This window comes from Triturus cristatus, chromosome 10 (genome assembly GCF_964204655.1).
Source record: "Triturus cristatus chromosome 10, aTriCri1.1, whole genome shotgun sequence".
In the NCBI taxonomy this organism is placed as follows: domain Eukaryota; kingdom Metazoa; phylum Chordata; class Amphibia; order Caudata; family Salamandridae; genus Triturus; species Triturus cristatus.
Genome location: NC_140593.1, coordinates 1,017,374,242 through 1,017,393,199, shown reverse-complemented (window position 1 = coordinate 1,017,393,199; position 18,958 = coordinate 1,017,374,242). Strand labels below are relative to the sequence as shown.

At 41.9% G+C, this 18,958-nt stretch overlaps 1 protein-coding gene across 1 annotated transcript in view; it reads left to right on the top strand.

The window, feature by feature from the left end:
- LOC146796430 (zinc finger MYM-type protein 1-like) overlaps positions 1 to 18,958 on the top strand; it is a 131,101-nt gene that overhangs the window by 2,494 nt on the left and 109,649 nt on the right. Inside the window, exon 2 of the mRNA XM_085629007.1 lies at positions 8,657 to 8,774. The gene's annotated coding sequence lies outside the window, so the exon portion shown is untranslated. The remainder of the gene's footprint in view (positions 1 to 8,656; positions 8,775 to 18,958) is intronic.

The following is an 18,958-nucleotide window of genomic DNA, read 5'->3' as shown; positions in this document are numbered from 1 at the left end:
TAAGATGTTATGAGATCTGCTGATTGGTCTTCTGACTCTATATTTACCGGTGGGTGATATAGCTTCAGTTGTGTTTGATAAACTAGCATTATCAGAAGCCTCCGGTCCTGTAATAGAATACAAAATTAGCTAGCATTCGCTCCAAGAATTTTTAATTCTATTAAGGCCACGGAGGCAAGGATTATCCCACCCGGTTGTATTACAAAGTTGGAATGTTTGCCCACCCGTATGTACTGTATATTCTGTTTAAGCAGAAGTTACGGGTTTTTTTCCTGTGTTTAGTTCTTTTCAGGTTCTGAAAAGAAGATGGAATAGAAGTACTTCTGGTTAAGAAGACGTATACTTCCAGTTTGGTTCTGGTTCTTCCATGTTGGAGGATAGTTGTTTGGACTTGAGTTAATGTTATTGGACTAAAATGTTCGGGCAAAGAAAGAGGTTCAGCAACAGGATATGGTGGCTCTTATAGGGTCATGCAGGATGTGATGTATAACAAAGCATCATGGGAAATGTAGTTTTATTTGCATACAAAACGTTTTTCATTGGCTGCTGTGAGTAGCAAATAAACGAAAGAGAAGCATAACCCTCGCCTCCGTGTCCTTAAAAGAACTGAAAATTCCTGGCACGAATGCTAGCTAATTTTTTATCCTTCCTGTTCCTCATGTAAATAAACAAGATGTGCAAGAAGGTATGACTTTTAACCCTTAAAGAATAGATCTGAAACAGTATTTTAGCATATAGCGTTTATCTCCACAACACAAATTAATTCCTAGGAATACTTATTTGTATTCAATCAATCAATTAGTTTTATTCCCACTTTAAATACGATCATAAAAGCAACTACTTAAAATCACATTTAATTAAAAGAAAACATTAAAATGATGCCCTAAAATTCTGGCTGTGGTATGTCTTAAAATCAAATAACCGTATGACTCCTGACACAAAGAGTGCTTTTTAAGAAATGAGCTAACGCTAAAGCAAATCAGTGGTGAGCTAGGTGTCTAAGTGCAGTATGGCAGGACTACATTTTGTTAACCCTGAACTCTAACAAAACTGGAATTAGAGAGCATCTTGTGAAACAGGAGTAAAATCTACAGAAAAACACGACATGCAGCAAGGATGGAAGAGAATTCATATTGCTCAAGGGGAAAACACAGCTGCCATCTAATGTACCCAAGCCTGAATCTGGTTAAGAGACCATGTCCCAACTGCTAGTCACAAACTTCAGATACAGGGTGATACTAGGGTGGTTTGGATAAAAATATAGTTCTTACTCTGGAACGTGGTTAATTATCCTGCTTCCCTTTCTCGCTGCCTCATTTCGAGAAACAATTGCTTCAACTGGGATCTGTCGTCTTTGCGCAGCCCTTCTGGCCGTAAGGAAGCAATTTAGTCTACCCAATAAACAACACATCTGTTTGACGTAAGCCAGCCACGGAATTAGGAGACCCAAGCTGCAAGATAAACAGTCCTCAATAATATCCCTATTAAGCAGGGCTTGAGGATTGCTCCATACAGAGTGCCACAGCAGCAATGGGGCCACATTAATGGATCCTCAATGTACTCCAGGCTGAGCTCCTTGTGCAATATAAAACTTAGGCTACTTGGCACAATGCCTAAAAGCCTTCTGCACTCTCTATTTTCCTCCGCTTGGAGGCTACGCACATTTTTGTAGCCCCATATGCTCAAACCATTAGTTAAAACTGGGAGACATTTCCTCCTATAAACTTCAAAAAAAGGGGCAATGGGTTTCTTACCAATAAAAGAAGCCAGGTTAGAAATTAAACCGATACAATTAAGAAATCCAGTTCTTGCCCTGGATACACATGGCAGCCAGAAACCCTGCAAATCAAAGGTAACCCCAAAATAAGAAAATTCATTAACTCGTGTTGTTCGATTACCTTCTATGGTCAAAGTCCACATTTTAACAATCCATGGTCCGCAGGCCATTCCAAAGGTCTTAGTAGGATTCACTACCAGCTTCAGAGAGGCCATAAATCAATGTAGCCTTCTATTAATAATTTCAGACCCTTGGAAATTCTGGCAAGTAGCACTGCATTGTCTTCATAAGTTAGGGCAGGGATAGGGATATTCTTAATCATTGAAATGTCTGCAGCCTTGGACATCAGTGCCTCCTCGAAGCCACTAACATACAAAAGGAAATGTATCCTGGCAAGGATGCACCCTTGACACAACTGTTGTATTCCACTTTAGGTGTCCGTATATAAGTTTTCCTGAAACATGTCCTTATATAGGCACAATTCACATTGCCCTTATATAGGCATAAGATCCCTATCCTCATTTAGGCATTAGCCATGCTATCCAAATACAGGTATGGTCACCTACATCCGTCCACCCCAACCTCACAAGTTCTTAGAAACCAGACCCTTAAGCTCTTGGGAGTTTCCCTAGCACAGGATTATTGATTTCTCGAAGAACTCATTTATTATGCATGAACCACTATTCCTTAAGGGTTCATTCCTGACGTCTTCCTCTGCCCGACTTTACATCAATGCTAACATTCCAAGGCACCTACCAGGTATAAATATACCTTCCTTTGTCCAAGCAAGAAGGAGGAGACCTCGACTTTAGAGGAGCCCGTGTCCCAGTCCTGATGCACTGACAAGAGACGCTGTCATCCCTGCTCGCAGAGAATCCAGCTTCCAGTGTTCTGACTCCCTTCACGGGTGTTAGAGTTCGAGACCCGGAAAGAGATTCCCACCTCTCTCATTCTCAAGGTATGGGGTTGACTAGAACCTAGAGGGACTCTTTGCATACCAGACTTGACATCCCAGACTATAGCATACCATACTATAGCCTACCATACTATGGAATACATCACCTACTTCTTACCTTGTACTACACTTAGGTTAGGTACACTGGGGTAGAACTAGTTAGAGAAGCATCTCATGAGTACTCGCATTTTTAGCTTATGTTATTTATGTATATGAATATATGTGTCATAGCTAAAAGATAATGCTAGCGCAGTATTATTTCTTTCTACTGCTTACGCTGTACATAATATATCTCACATACTGTCTTATGATTGTAACAGCTCATATCTCTTACACGAGAAAAATCCTTTTCTTGAAACGCCCGTCTATTCTTTCTGTGTAACTCTGAAGAAACTAAGCATGCACGATTAGCTGAGTGAAACTGTTATCTGTTGTTTCCACGATTCTGAGAGTGTTCCAATTCTAAAGGGAAACAAAGTTGTCATGTTTATGCGGTTGCCAGAAACTACTCCCTTCTTGTTTACAAGGAGTTTCTAGTGGCCTCTGAGTTAGCTGGCACAAAGTAATTAAGTTTAATGTACTCGATAGGGGCATACTGACCTCAGTCCTATGCCAAATCTATAGGGTATATTAATCCAATGTGCAGAGCCTATTAGGGAAATAGGAACTACACTACACAACCCTCGGCCCATTGCAAAGAATTGGTGCATTCACTGCCATGTCCATACCTGACAGTGTCAGAGAGATCGTGATGTAGGGTCCTCAAGAGCTCTACATGTCCCTTATTGATACCTAGGCTCTTCAGCTTAGCCCACAATTTGGAGCTCACCTCGCTATCAAAGGCGCAAGTGAGGTCCATGAAGTTAGAAAGATAGATCCTTGTTTTGTTATAGTGTATTTGTTACTTATAGGATGCAGATTGAGGCATTGTTCCATTCTTCCCAGCCCGCCTCTAAACCTATACTAGAGTTTAGAAAGAATTCCATTGTCTTCCACCCAAGCTTAACAGTCTTTCCAGAATTATCCTCCCAACTATCTTAACCAAGAAGTCTATAAAAGGTATTGGCTAAAACAGCTAAGATTGCTTTGAGTACCCTTTTTAAATAGTGGAACAATTATGGCTATTCTCCATGATTGAGGCCAGGAGATTTATTCAAAGAGGTGGCGTTGATTGCCTCAATAAGTTCTTCTAAGGAGAACTACATTTCCAGTGGGGATTTTGGCTGATATTGATTCACACCCTCCTCACTTACATCCCCCTGACTGTACACATGGGGAAAATGCTCTACCCAATTACAAGGGCTTTTACTAGTGTCTAGAGTTGAGTTGCAACCATTGTATGGATTACATTTATTTACAGTAACAAAGTTGTCCCATACTTGGTACTGATAATCCACTTTCCTTTTCCTCAGGATTAGCTTGTAGTCTTTCCTGCAGATAGCTATTTTAGCGCTATCTATAGGTACAGCTTGAAGTGCATGATGTAGACGGGTGCAGACTAGTCTGCATTCCCTATCAAAGCAAGCCTCAGATCCTTTTTTACTAATCCTAGCAGTTTTTGTCAAATGACATTTAATGAATTGCCATAGTTTTTTAAAGTCCTCAATGGTCAGAGAAAATGTTTGTTCAATTGAGAGGCATTTGTTTACCAGTGGCAGATGATCAGTACATAACCTATGCACAATCCAAGGGAAGTCACCCCCTCTCCACATTAGCCTTCGATTATCTTTAGACGTGAGCTCTCTAGTGCTCACCACCATGCCAGCCTTTTTCACAATGGGCATACCCATAGTAGTTATTAGGGGGTTACTGATCACTATGGAAGATTGGTTCCAAAGCCACCTGCCACTAGTCAATTCAAAAGATGCCTGGAGAAAAAAATATAATCTATCACCAACTGGCCCCTTAAAATTTTCATAAAAAATATTAATAACAAGCAGTTTAAATTTAACATTCCAATTCAACAGGAAGGCTTCAAATAAAAAGTTTGCAGTAATAGGCTTCACAGAACACACCAATGTTGTTTTAAACCAAGCGTTCAGCTCTGAACACGCACACCCCGCTAGTGAAGGGGTTGCAGGTGTGGTAAAATATACATAAACACCACAAAACACCTCATCAACCTCCCATGTTTTCCTGGAAAAGAACAATGTCATGTGATGAAACATATTCTAGCCAACTATCGACATAAAATTTCCCAGCTATCCCTGCGATATTCCAACTCACAATTCTGATCTCTCTGAGTCCCCATTTAGAATAACAGACTTCTTGGATTTGGGACTCGGTGTGCAGTTTGTCACAGGGAGCTGGGCCTTCTAATGTGCTAATGGTTACTTTTGGAGTTACTGTTGGTAGTGCCCTAACTGTATTACCAAACCCCTGTACAGTGGGATACCCAAGTCAATACTGCTCCTGTAAACTTGAAAGAGCCGAATATCTGTTGTTTGTTGACAGTGATGAAACTCCCTTGGCAGGAGCCGTTGCACTTGCTGCATGTGCCAGGGACGTTTGGGCTCTCCCCAAGGCCCTGTAAAAAAAGACAGAGGAGAAGCTTTATTATCTCCTAGGCCAGTCAATTTGCAGTTACTGATCTGTAACAAGTCACCAACCATTTGTGGGTTTTGTAATTTCACAATGATACAGTCACCCTCCAACTCTTTAGGTCCAGGTCTCACCCGGCCAACTCTACGGGCAAATAGAATGTCTGCAAATCAATCAATCAATCAATCATGGCATTTGTAAAGCGCACTACATACCCGCGAGGGTCTCAAGGCGCTAGGGGGGGGAAGGGGGGAAGCTGCTACTGTTCGAAGAGCCAGGTCTTTAGAAGTTTTCTGAAGGTCAGAAGGTCTTTGGTCTGCCGCAGGCGGATGGGGAGGGTGTTCCATGTCTTGCCGGCGAGGTACAAACACCCACAGTATGTTGTTGGTATGTTTATGCAGCCAGTGTGTCACTTTATTCATCAGCTGTTTTGTGGGCTCAGTGGTGCCACTAGATCTCATAGGTACATTAGCTAAGATCATAACATAGAGGCAGGCTGCTGGGGTCAAGTGGCAAAAGGATATATCTGTACTCCTGATCGAGCTCGCAGGAATAATTGCCGGAGGGACGGAGACTGCCAAGCTGGTCTGAAAATCCAGAGAAAGTGGGGGTGACCCATTGGTGGTTGTGTATGAATGAGTCTTGGATCATTCAGAAGCTCCGCTTGCATGGTTGAGATCCACATTCAAGTTTGGGACCTCAACTCTATTGCTGTAATTCTCATGTACCTCATGGTTAATGGATGGAATCAAGGTTATCATTCTAGGCTGGTGAACATCAGAGGCCCCAGTGTTGTTGTCGCGCATCCCCTCTGTGCATAATTTTGAGAGCAAACATTTTTTTCTTCTTCAAATGGGCACAAATGGATTGGATGCAAGTCTTGAAGGTGGCTGTTAAATGGTCAGTGATCCTCAAAATCAGGTCAGACCTAAACGGCTCCATACCAATGTCACTAAGTTGGTAAGAAGTAGTTGTTTTTACAACAGGGCTACCTTTCTTAGGACTACAGCCTCTCTTTTTTTCTTTTGGCTGCAAAAGCTAGATCCATTGGAGGTGAAGGGGTAACAAGAGTTGAAGTAGTATTTGCCTCAAGGGCTTGTTTGTGAGCAGCTTCACAGAACTCAACCCCTTCAGTAGCAGATGGTTGCTTGAGCCCAGTCCAACCGACTAACAGATGGTTATTCTGTGGTTGAAAAACTTGTAGACACAGTCGCCACTCAGCCTACTGGATCTCTTTTTCAATAACCTCCTCTGTCCAGGTGAAAAACCCTTCCAAAGTTGTGTTACCGGATGGACATCCACGACGTTTGCTTTAGGGAGTCCCAATTTATGTTTCTCCATACTCACAGATCTTCATCAAAATGCAAACTCAAATGAAGAGGTTGATACCTTTGCCAGTACAGGCAATTACGATGCTCAGAACTTCAATGAAATTGAGCCTCTGCGCCTGGGCATTAGTTTTGACCATGCTGAGAATGACAAGGGGCCACCTTGTCTTGGAGACCAAGTGTGATGTAGTCTGAAGTAATCTGGTACAATCTGATCAGTGAAATCCCACACCTGAAACGACCATCTGCAGAAAGTGCGTTGACGAAACGTATTGGTCGTATTCAGGCATAAATTGGAGTAAATAATTACTCCAAGGAGCAAGTTCCACTCATGCAATGAGCTGTGATAAGCTGCCAAATTACACTAATCATATTGGAGTAATATGAGGTAACCAGGACTTACCTCTTCCCTTCTGCCGTGCAACCGCCGCCTCCACCCAGTATTCCAGGAGACCAAATTAGTGAAGTGAAGTTAATGAACACTGAGTGTCCAAACTCCTGTATCAGGGTCTGCTTTACGATTTCTCCATTACTTGTTACTTAATCCAAAAGCTGATACCAGCCCCCTTCCTAGTCCCTTAGTGCGTCCTGTTGCCATGCCACAGGCCCAACGTTCCCTAGAGTGATAGGGCACAGTGGCGTGATCAGCCGGGCGCATCGTGGAAGGAATGGGAACCGAGGCACAATACACACGGTCTGCAGGTTCGAAATATAGCATCAAAATAGGGCAACATGTTCCAAGTGGCCCTAAGATTACAAGAGTACCTGAGGGGGGCAAGAGAATGCCTTTCCCGGTGCCGCTAGCACTGTTTCGTCTGTCCGTCTATTGTTGTGTCCCTCCACGCAAAAGGTGGGCGGGCACAAGCACGATAAGCACGGGTGCAAGTATGAAGCAGTGGGGGAGGACAAGTATTTGTCTACAGTTCAGACTTCTGTCAGTTTCAAAGATGATCACAAACAGTTTCCAATGTTTTACATAACTCTGGCAACAAGGTCCTCACTGCAGCAACAATGTATTTTGATCGCCTAGCAAAGAGGCCCTGGACCATGATGAACTTATACTCTGTAACTTCAAAATGGCCTCGGTGGCTCAAAAAACCTAATAATAGCCCTGTTACTTCCTGGTGTCAGAATCTCATCTGGATTTACGCTGGAGTGAGAGGAGGTCATGAGGCAAGGTCCCAACTTCCCTATCAGCCGAGAAGATCCAACAAGGTCAAAGTCAAACCCGACCAATGGAGAAGGGGGAAACAAGGGAAGAGAAAACAAGAGAGTGTCCACTGCTGTCTGGATGAGAACTGCATGCCTATTGGGGCTCCTCTATATCTCACCCTGTTTATAAAAGAAAACCAATGAATCAAAATGAGTGCCAATACATGTGTTCCCTATCGTTCCTACAACATATACCATTGAGAGTAGTTATACCTTTATGAATCCCCTCTTCTGTCTAAATGTAGGAATGACTAGGTCAGTCAGTGACCTCAGATATCTATGAAATGAGAGAGGAAAAGCTTATGGGTAGTATTCACACCTTGCTATTGCACTTGCAGTGATATTAAAAATGCATCACAACAGTATACCTCTTCCAATAGCTATGCCTTCATAACTTCAAGCTTAATCAGCATGGCTGTATTTAGATCATAAAAGAAAATACCATATATAGAGATCTAATACTTCAGAGCATTGCATCATGCACTTAAAATACAGCCAACTGGAGTCATGTAAAAAATACAAACAAAAAGGAAAACATAGTAATCCTTATCAACATGTAGACTTGTGGAAAGTTCACTGAGTTAATTTTTGTAGTGTGAGTCATGAAAATACACAATAATGTTTATATCTCCAGATTTTTCTATAGCTTTAGACACCACTTATTCCCTTCAGGATTCATAAACGTGGCGTGGTAGCAGATAAGATCAGATAAGTAACATTGCTCAATAAAGTTGAGCTGAATATGCACGCAAGTGAATAGCATGTTACCCAGACAGAATCAAAAATGGCTAACTGAAATGTTGTTGTCCTTTTTTTCTTGTTATCTGGATGTGCATCTCCTAGGTTCCCGTATGCAGAGCCTGAAGCTTGTGTGGCGAGGGAGCGGCCACAAAAGCACCCCAAAAAGATCCAGCAGGACGTGAAAAACCAAAGAAACCACGAGAGAAGTCCGGAAGTGATTGTAAGTGACACGATGGCAGGAAGCGGCAACTCTTGATGACTAGAATGGCAAGCTGCTTCCTGCCCAAGCACACCTGCTTTATGTCATGTGCTGTAGCGGGCTCTAGCAGCCATTAAAGGCCCTCTCCAGAGTTAAAAGGGCATTTAACAAGGGAGAGGGGCTTTAATGGCCAGTAAAGCCCACTACAGAGGGCTCTACGGCTATTAGAACATTCTGCCCCTAGAGGGCAGAATGTTCTAATTTGTAAAACAAAGGCCTCACGGAGCATGAGGGGGTTGCTGTGAACAAACATTGGAATGCTGATGCTCCGGGATTCTTCCAGCCATAGAAGCCTGGAGCACTCCATTGTCTTCAATGGAGTGCTCAACATTCCAATGTTCTAATATTCTCCTTCCCAGTTCCCTTTTGATCGTCCTTAACATCAGAAAACTTTCCTTTAAAATGCTGCTCCCTCTAACTTCCTTAAAATTGTGACAGCTGATAGACTGCTCTCTATTAAGCATACAATAAAACATACATCCTCTTGTCTCTTGAGAAATCCTGAAGGTCCCTTTCCTTTGTCTACCTTCATGCAAGAATTCTCACAACACGTGTCTAAAACTGTCCCTAGATGATTAAGCCAATGAGTTCTGAACCAGCTTAAGAATTCTCATGCTTCAAAATCACACAGTTCCTATGGCTTTCAGGCATTCAATTAATCTGCTTGTGGCTCCAGGCCTCAGATTCTCTGCCACTGTGAATGAGAGAAAGCATCTGCTATCAAATTGCCCACACCTGGCAAGTCTTCCCCTAAACAGCACATTAAAATGCAAATGGGCCAGTATGAAAACCAGTAGCAGTTTTAGTATTCTAATACCCTTAGGTTTCCGTTCACTAACACAACTGTCTTATGATCAACATTAATGCCCTTATTATGATGGCCGCTCGCAGGTGTCCGTTCGACAATGAGTTGGAGGTCCTGCCTGCCCGATTAGGATAGGACCGCCAGCAGAGAGGTCGGAATGTGCCTTTTTGTATTGCAGCTTGTTCTGCGGCCCAGCAAAAGAGATACCGCCATGTCAAGGCAGTCAGAATTGGACACCGCCTCCATTGTAGGGACTAGTGTCCGACTGCTGCCCCGGCGGGCTCCTTGTGCCTGTCGAAGGCAGCATTATTCCCCAAACAAAATCGCTCTGACTGCCGATATTGTAACCTGCCGTTCGGACCTATGCCATGGATCTCGGTCGGACCGCCACCGACAGCCTGCCGGTGACAGTCCATCCGACATCAAAATGAGGGCCTTAATGTCACTTTTGTGAATGCTAGAATCTTCGCCCACTACACCATTGCCACAACTAAGGGAAAAAATAATAAATAAAATGCTGCATCGGGAAAAGATGTGAACTTGGCACATCATCACTAGAAGACCCTATTGTAACTCGATTGAAATGTTTCAGAAATTACTTCCAAACCCTCAGAACTGCTCTAAGGCCAGTACTGAACTTCACCCGTTGGTGTGACAATAAGGCTCCAGACATTGCAAAACCTACCCTCCTGCAAAACGTTTGTCCTGCTCTCACTAACCTACGTTCAAAATTCAAATGCCCAAATAATGCTTCAACTTTCCACAGCTCCATCTTTTTTACCACTCCTGCCTTGTCCAACAATGTCAATAATTCCTCGACGTGCTTTGATAATCTGGCCTCCTTTTTCACTGTATCCAAGTCCATCCCGCCCAAAAGGTCAAACTACGATTGGGTCACTCTGTTTTGTCAGGGGCCAGTGGAACTCCCAACTCATTCATTATAACTTGAAACTGTGCAAATGCCCTTCCACTCAAACCTGATCCTTCTTGCTCACAAACAGGAAATCATCCCAATAATAACTAACTTACAGCCAGTACTAAATGAGAAAGCCAACTGCAGGCACTAAACATTTCAGTGTGCACAACACACAGCAAAACATTTTAAACTATATTAGCCCCTTCATAGTTAATGAACAACAAAGAAAAATCACAGGGGTGTGTTAAAGCAATCTGAAATTAGACTATGGGGCTGTGCCACTGTATGTAGAATGGTGCTCCGCCCATCAGGGTGGGGAAGGACATTATGTATGCCACCCTGAAGGAGTACTGTCCGCCAAATTTAAAGACCCTCTGCATCCCATTCGCTATCTCTGTACCTTGACACCAACTACCGTCATGGTGGTGCTTGTCAAAATACAAAACGTTTGGTGGATGACTGCCATCAGTTTGACAGTTGTCCACCATACTTTTACGTTTTTTTTCAAAAGCAAACTCCCAAAAGGGGGTTTGTTATAGACAACAACAAAAAATTATCCCCGCACCCAGGACGTTTTTTCCCTGGATGTGGAGCACAGTCCCTCACCACCAGGTTTTACATGGCAGTGACAGACAGAAATAAGGGACATCACAACCATCCACCCAAATTAGGACGGGTGGTGTAATACCCTTCCTCCGAAGGCCCTTGCTTGGTCGGGCCCTCAGCGGTAGCTCTCTGTTGAATAAGTCAACATACATGAGCTCCGTTGACGGTTTGCCTTTGTTGCCCGCCCTTCATGCCTGACAACAAACGAGAACCTAGTTTATTGTCATACCCATGTATTGCAACTCTTTTTTAACCTCCCTGCTACTCTTCTCTTTCTTTTCATCATCCCTATCCTTTGTTGTGTGTCTCTCCTTTGCAATGGACAGTCTCCCAGCATCCTTCATTTCCGTAGTTGACCCCTTCACACACTCCACTTTTGTCCCTAAAATGTTATCCATAGAACTGGTATCTTTACTCATCTTCTGACCAATCACATTAACCTTCCCATCTCCCACATCCACTGATTTAACCCTTACTACTCTTTATCCACATCCCACCTAGAACAAGACCACAATCCTTCCATTCATAGGATAAAACTTCCAATCCTCCTCAACATTGAGACCTTATTAATTGTGCCACTCTTTCTTCTTGCCCGTCTTATGCAGCACCTGCTTCTGCTTAATGTATTTATTCATTGTTTTCAACATGTTACTGCCTCCTTCTTTTTGTGTTTCCTCAATCACCCACCAATGTCTACTGTGAAGCACACTCTGCTGTCCATCTTCATGGCTTTCAATGATTTTCCCTTTGTCATATTCCATCATGTCCTCCTCATAATCCAGCTCAAATATTTCCAAATCGCTGGCATGCTCTCTCTCATTGTTTCACTGGTAGTGGTAACTCAATCCATCAGCACTCAAAATGCAAGAACTTGGCTTATAAATTGATACTGGCACAACCAAGCCAGGCCAAGTCTCCTGTGAAGTCAAGAGGTCTGAACAGGACTAATCCATCCATTCACACAGCCATCCTTGAGCTTGCCAGAACTTTGCCAGCATCTGGAAGTCCACCCTGGACTTTTCTGCAAGGGGTTGCTGCCAAGTCCCTGCCAAATTCTTTCAGACTGCACACGCCTGGAGGTTTGCATGCCTGGAGGTTCCACAAGCTGTGACAGACTTTCCAAACTAAAACCTGTAAGATCCTCGCCCCTGGGGCCTAGGTGCTCTTGTATCTCGCACCCTGCCTTAGTGTGTGTCTCCCCTTCTTGTAAATGTACAACCTGACTCCAAATTGCCCCAAAGATGTCACCATCTTCTCTTCACTAAAGCTGGTCTCTTTACATTTAAATAACCCCCTTCCCCCTGCACTCCCTCTCAATGCTTGATCTGCTGTCGGCTGTTTTACAATTCTTCTTCATAGGAGGCTTGCCCAGCACTACAGTCTCTCTTTTCTCCCTCCACCTTCACCGGTGTCACCTGATTGCCATCAAACTGCACTTCGCACTCGCTTTACATGAGTTTGCTGTCAGGGTGTGGTGTGGTTACACTAACTTCACAAATTACATGGTAACAGATAGGGACATTCAAAACATAGTGACCAAACAAGATGTATATTTAATCCTTTATAAAGTCTATTGAATAACTCATATGAAAAGTTGTAAATTCTGTTACAGTCAGTACTATGTATGGTTCATTGAAATCTGTTGAAGAGCTCAAGGATAAAACTAGTGATATCGGCCGTGAGCAGGAGAGGCATGGAGATGTTCAGTGCTGCGATTAACATAGCATTTTGCGTATGCACTGAAAAGGGCAATTGTTTTGGACCTTAGTGACAGCATAAGACTGCTGTGTAATTTCACTTTATAAAATTGCTGCCGCTACCAGGGCTTGGTCCTGCATGCTTTAGCCTGTTAATGAGTGGTGAAACCACTGACCTAGCACTCAGTCTTGTATTAAAAGTTGACTCTGAAAGCTCTGCTGACTGATCTCAGGGATGGCACAGAACCCTCTCTACCTCACACCCTCCTGCTTCACATCAGACTAACATGCTACTAATTTGTGAAACACGTTTGATGCACATGTCCAACATTCACACTCAACACTCTGCTTTCTACATAGGCCACACTAAAAGCACACACTCTCTTAACCAAGCTGTACGTCTATAATATCCACCACAAATATTTTGCAGTTCATAAAATTCAGAATCAAATTACAGACATAAAATATACTCTGGTCCAATATATTGATATTATCAGTGTATATATATATATATATCAACCCACTGAGGGAATAATTACTCAACGGAATGGACTACCCTTCCCAGCATACCTCTGAACATTAATAAGGCCCAGTGGGCGGAACTATAAACGGCATGCAGAGCTTTCTGTGAATTCACCTGAGATTGCCCGAGAAGAAGAGGCGAGATGCCTTGAAACGCGTCGGCACCATTTACACTGGAATGAAGCTGCTGGTTGCTGAAAATAAAAAACCGAATGGCGAAATCGGCTGGGAGTGCGTCCTGACAGCTAAAGGCGTTTGATGGAGAATATATATATATATATATATATATATATATATAAGGATATATATATTCATATATATATATATATATATATATATATAGATATATATTATCTACTGGCGGTCGCCGGTAGATAGTTATAGGTAGAACCTATTTTCCATAGGAAATCCACAACATTCTATTCCCAATAAGTCTGGCGCCAGATGTTGAATCCTCGCGGAATTTTCCAAACTTTTGGCCAGCTCCGCTCCGCTCCTACCCTGAAAGTTTTGTGGTGATTCGTCAAGCGGGGCCGAGAAAAAAGGGGGGTCCCAAATCGAGTTTTCCCCATGCAATTTCCCATAGGATCTGTTGTCGCAGCTACAGCCCGAACCGCTGAACGGAATGACACCAAATTTGGCAAAGAGGTAGTCCTCAGTTCAGACTCGTGCCTTTTGCATAAATGGTGTGAATCCGTTCAGTAGTTACTGATAAAATTAGAGTTAAAAGTACATATATATCTATGGGCGGGGAGGATCCGCGGACCCTACCCGCACCGTAAGCGCACCCTCCCCGAACCGAGCGCGTACCCTCCCGATCGCAGGCTGAATGCTAATTGGCTATCGAGTGTCTGTCTACATTCGAAACCAGGAACTGTTGGCAGCCATTTTCTGCCTCGGTAGAAGCGAGGCTGGAGAAGCAAGGGGAATAAGTGTGTAAAACATGTAAAGGGGGCAGAGTGGAAATACTCTGACCCTCTAGAGGTGCTTAGGGGGTCCCCCTTTTTTTTATTTTTAAAAAACGTCGAAATGCGCGCAGGGTGCGCGCATCCTATCGCGTTGGGTGCACGGATTCTCTCACGTTGGGTGCGCGGATCCAAGGAAAAAAAAATTGAAAAAAGACAAGAAATCATTGGTTGTATTACAACTTTCTACACTGAAAGGTAGGGTGTATATTTCTGTTTGTTAAAGGCATGATTCTTATTGCTTAACAAAAACAGTTTGTAAGGAACATTATATATGATAAGCTGATATGTTGAAAAGTCAAGCACACTTGCTGTCTTGTTTAGCAACATTGTGTGCTGAACTTGTGACCTGTGTGCTCAGTGCAGTGTTCCATGACCTGTTTCTATGGTAACAGGCAGAAGGCAGATTGGGAAAGGGTTGAAATGTATTTCATTTGGAAAGGGTTGAAATGTTTAACCAATAGAAATGTGTGTTTGCTTTTGAATTTATGTGTGAAGGATTGTGATTTGATGTTTACATGTATATGTGTGAAAAATGAAAGGGAAACTTTTCCATTCTTTGTTTTTGCTGAGAGGTGCACAGTGCAGAGATTCTGTAAAAGAAAATCTGGTGTGTGACTGATATACTTCTTAATCTACAAAAAGGTGAGTTATTTAATTGTGAGGGGATGTATGTAGACTATTTTGATTTTAATCATACTAATGTATTTCTCCTGCTAAAGTGTAGGGAGTACTTTTTTTCTCTACAATCTTATTGACAGTGTGTGTGCATGTAGAAACCATTCTGTGATAAGCATTTGTGTTTTTCATGTGTTTGCAGACAGATAACTGTGCTGTTTTTATATTTTGGTAGAATTAGAAACCAGTCATTGTTTATGAATTTGTGAAATGAGTTATGTTTCTATACTAAAATGTAGTACTCCTTCTAGATGAAGAAATGTGTTTTGGTATAGTGCAAGGGATAGTGTTGTTTGTCTAGAATCACACAGTGAGTATGTGTGCATTTGGGAACCACTGTGAGAGAAGCATTTGGTAACATCGTGTATTTGCTGACAGATAACTGTTTTAAAACCTGTCATGTTGTCAAGTTTTAGTAGCATTAGAAGCCAGTCTTTGCTTATGCATTGATAAAATAAGTCATGCTTTGACACTAATGTGCTGTACTTTAATATGTAGATTGTGTGTAGTCTCCTTACCCCTTGCACAGTAGTGAGTGAGTTTTGGTAAGCTGCTAGGGATAGTGTTGCTTGTCTAGTATCACACTGTGAGTCTGTGTGCATTTGGGAACCACTGTGAGAGAAGTATGTGGTAATATCGTGTATTTGCTGACAGATAACTGTTTTAAAACCTGTCTTGTTGTCAAGTTTTAGTAGCATTAGAAGCCAGTTTTTGCTTATGCTTTGATTAAATGAGTCAGGCTTAGACACAATAGTGCAGTCCTGAAATATGTAGATTGTGTGCAGTTCCCTTATCACTTCCACAGTAGTGAATGATTTTTGGTAAACTCCTAGGTATAGTGGTTGTTGTCTAGAATCACACTGTGAGTCTGTGTGCTTTTGGGAACCACTGTGAGAGAAGCATTTGGTAACATCGTGTATTTTCTGGCAAATAACTCTTTTAAAACCTGTCATGTTGTCAAGTTTTAGTAGCATTAGAAGCCAGTCTTTGCTTATGCGTTGATTAAATGAGTCATGCTTTGACACTAATGTGCTGTACTTAAATATGTAGATTGTGTGCAGTACCCTTACCTCTTCTAGACTAGTGAATGAGTTTTGGTAAACTGCTAGGGATAGTGTTGCTTGTCTAAAATCACACTGTGAGTCTGTGTACATTTGGGTAAGGATTGTGATAGAAGCATTTGGTAACATGGTGTATTTGGTGACAGATAACTGTTTTAAAATCGGTCATGTTGTCAAGTTTTAGTAGCTTTAGAAGCTATTCTTTGCTTATGCATTGATTAAATGAGTCAGGGTTTGACACTAAAGTGCAGTACCATGTACTATTCTCTTCACTGTGCCAGAACTGAAAATTTTAAAGTTTTACCCAGGCACTCTCCTTGCTGTACTCTAATCATTCAGTCAGTACCCAAGTACTCATGCAGTGAGCCAGGCCTTATCACACAGACTGCTTCAAACCCCTATCCACTATGCATGCAGTCTTCTAACCACCTAGACACTTGTTTTTCACACCTTTAATTCCCTAGTCAGTATCTATACAGTCCAGCACACACCCTGTCACTCCTTTTGTACTCCTCTAGTGACCCATTCAGCACCATGTACAAATCCATTCACTGTGCCAAAAGCCTACCACTTATAAATTCACCCAGGCACTCTCCTTGCTGTACTCTAATCATACAGTCAGTGCCTAAGTATTCATGCACTGAGCCAGGCCTTAGCACATGGACTGCTTCAAACCCCTATCCACTATGCATGCAGTCTTCTAACCACCTAGACACTTGTCTTTTACACCTTCAATTCCCTAGTCAGTATCCATACAGTCCAGCAAACATCCTGTCACTCCCTTTGCACTCCTCTAGTGACCTATTCAGTACCAAGTACTAATCCATTACCTGCGCCAAAAGCCTACCACTTATAAATTCACCCAGGCACTCTCCTTGCTGTACTCTAATCATTCAGTCAGTACCCAAGTATTCATGCAGTGAGCCAGGCCTTATGACATAGACTGCTTCAAACGCCTATTCACTATGCATGCAGGCTTCTAACCACCTACACAGTTGTCTTTCACACCTTCAATTCCCCAGTCAGTATTCATACACTTCTAGCAAACACCCTGTTACTCACCCAGTATGTCTCCTTATAGTACTGTAATCATTCAGTCAGTTAGCATGTAGTCTTTTAGTGAGGTAGGCTTTAGGGCATGAACTGCTTCAAAGTAGTATGCACTATTCATCTAGTGTTTTTAACGATCGTCACACTTGTGGTTCAGGGCTATAGTTTCTTAGTCAGTTTTTATATAAAATGTGTTTGTACAGTAATGGAATAGTACAAATTTGAAAGTTATTAGTATACATTTATTTGTTATTCTTTTTTACAGATACCGAACAGGAGTGTTTCTCATCTGTTTGCACTCTTCTCGTGCAAGATTGTTTGGATGAAGGGTCCTTTGGTGTTTAATCATAGTTGCCGTGCCGTACGAGTATTTCTTGTTAGGATCCCCTTGCAACAGAACTCTTTTGCAAATCTTGCACGTGACCAAGGTGGCATTGATCTTTGTTTGCCCCTCGGGAAAAGTAAAAAATTTCCACACCACTGAGGGAAAACGTTGTGGGCGTGGTGCGTCCTCCAAAAATTCATCCTTAGATTCGGTGAATATTTTAAAGCGACAACATTTACAGTTTTTGTAAGTGTGATTTGTATCTTGTGGTATTTTGCTGAGAATAGCATGTTGGTTTTTTTGAACAATCTTTTTGATTGTTTTTTTTTTGCCCGCTGTTAAGTGATGAGTACGATTGAAATCACTATTTCTAGTGGAATTCAATATATTCTGAGAACAGCAAAAAAGGCAAACAAATTACTTTGTGGAAATTATGCTGTGTTGTATAAAATGTATTATTACATGTTATAATTTTTTTTCCTTTTCTTTCACAGATCCAAATTTTAAAATAAGCAATTTATATGAATTTAGATTGCAATGAAAATCTGAAAAAAATGTATACCATTTTTTATTCCTATTACTGTGAAGGTAAGTTTAACTAAGTCTCAATATGCAGAATGAGGAGGTCTGCAAGAAGCTACAAAGTTGAAACACGTTTCTAAAAACACTCTGTTGATACCTATGTAGTTTTGAAATCTGACCATAATCAGATATCATGTGACCTGCAATAAATGATATTTGAGGGGTTCATAATATTTCCCATTGTAGCTATTGAAGGACCGCAATAATTTCAATCATTCTTCTTTGAACATCTTTGCAGACAAAACTGGTTACCTTCTATCATTCGCAAGGAATTTTAAAACCGGAAATATGTCACTTTTTGTAACATAGTTATTGTGCAAGACACTCTTTCATATTTACAAAGAGAGGAAAAGGCACTCTGTGTACTTTTTATACTCCATGTAAATACAACCTCATTATACACACCATTTTGCGTTGAAAGGGTGTTCTATAAGTGTTGTTGTGCATGATTGCACTGAATACTCATAGAACACGACACATGTCCAGATTTATCAGAAATCAGAAATCTCGATATGTGTGTGAATACTGCACCATTCTAAAATTGGTGTAGGAAAGCACAACAAGGAGAATTGTTTTCATTTCTCCACATTTTTATATCTTCAATGCATGCTGAATTGAGGTTGTTGCCGTGCGCTGATGGCGGGGTTGGGTGGGTTCCCTTTGGTTTGTAGCGTTTTTGAGGGTGGGGTTTTCCTTTCTGGGTTTATAGGCTTGTTTGGAAAAGCAGATGACGGACAGTGGATCATCCGGACCAGCCTCGACATCCTTCTGAGCCCCCATTGAATTTCGCCGCCCGACCCCAGGGTTGTGGGCTGAATGGCTGTGTAAGAAACTTACGGCGGGGGGACGGAGGGTTGTATCTCATTGATCTTGCTTGTTATATAATGCTGGTCGATTATGTAACGATTTACTGATTCCTGCAATAAAAATATATTTAA